We start from the raw sequence: 447 nt of genomic DNA, 5'->3' as shown, positions 1-447 counted from the left end.
ACAACCTAAGGATAGCCTGGACTCCTGGGATAAGCTGGTCACTGCCTTCTTGGATAAATTCTTTCCTCCTCAAAAGTTGAGCAAGCTGAGAGTAGATGTTCAAACCTTCAAACAAAAAGATGGTGAATCCCTCTATGAAGCTTGGGAAAGATACAAGCAGCTGACCAAAAGATGTCCATCTGACATGTTTTCAGAATGGACCCTATTAGATATATTCTACTATGGTCTCTCTGAATTTTTGAAAATATCACTGGATCATTCTGCAGGTGGATCTATTCACCTGAAGAAAATGCCTGAAGAGGCTCAAGAACTCATTGACATGGTTGCAAACAATCAGTTCATGTACACTTCTGAGAGAAATTCTGTGAATAATGGGATACCTCGGAAGAAAGGAGTTCTTGAAATTGATGCCCTGAATGCCATATTGGCTCAGAACAAAATGTTGAC

At 40.3% G+C, this 447-nt stretch overlaps 1 non-coding gene across 1 annotated transcript; it reads right to left on the bottom strand.

The window, feature by feature from the left end:
* Window positions 1-82: 82 nt before the first annotated feature.
* Window positions 83-186, bottom strand: LOC127739926 (small nucleolar RNA R71). Its single transcript, XR_008000668.1, has one exon. It is a non-coding gene; the product is annotated as a small nucleolar RNA R71 (small nucleolar RNA).
* Between the last annotated feature and the right edge of the window lie 261 nt (window positions 187-447).

This window comes from Arachis duranensis, chromosome 6, assembly GCF_000817695.3.
Source record: "Arachis duranensis cultivar V14167 chromosome 6, aradu.V14167.gnm2.J7QH, whole genome shotgun sequence".
NCBI classification, from domain to species: Eukaryota; Viridiplantae; Streptophyta; class Magnoliopsida; order Fabales; family Fabaceae; genus Arachis; species Arachis duranensis.
Note: the sequence above shows the minus strand (reverse complement) of the source record. Positions and strands in the feature narration are given on the sequence as shown.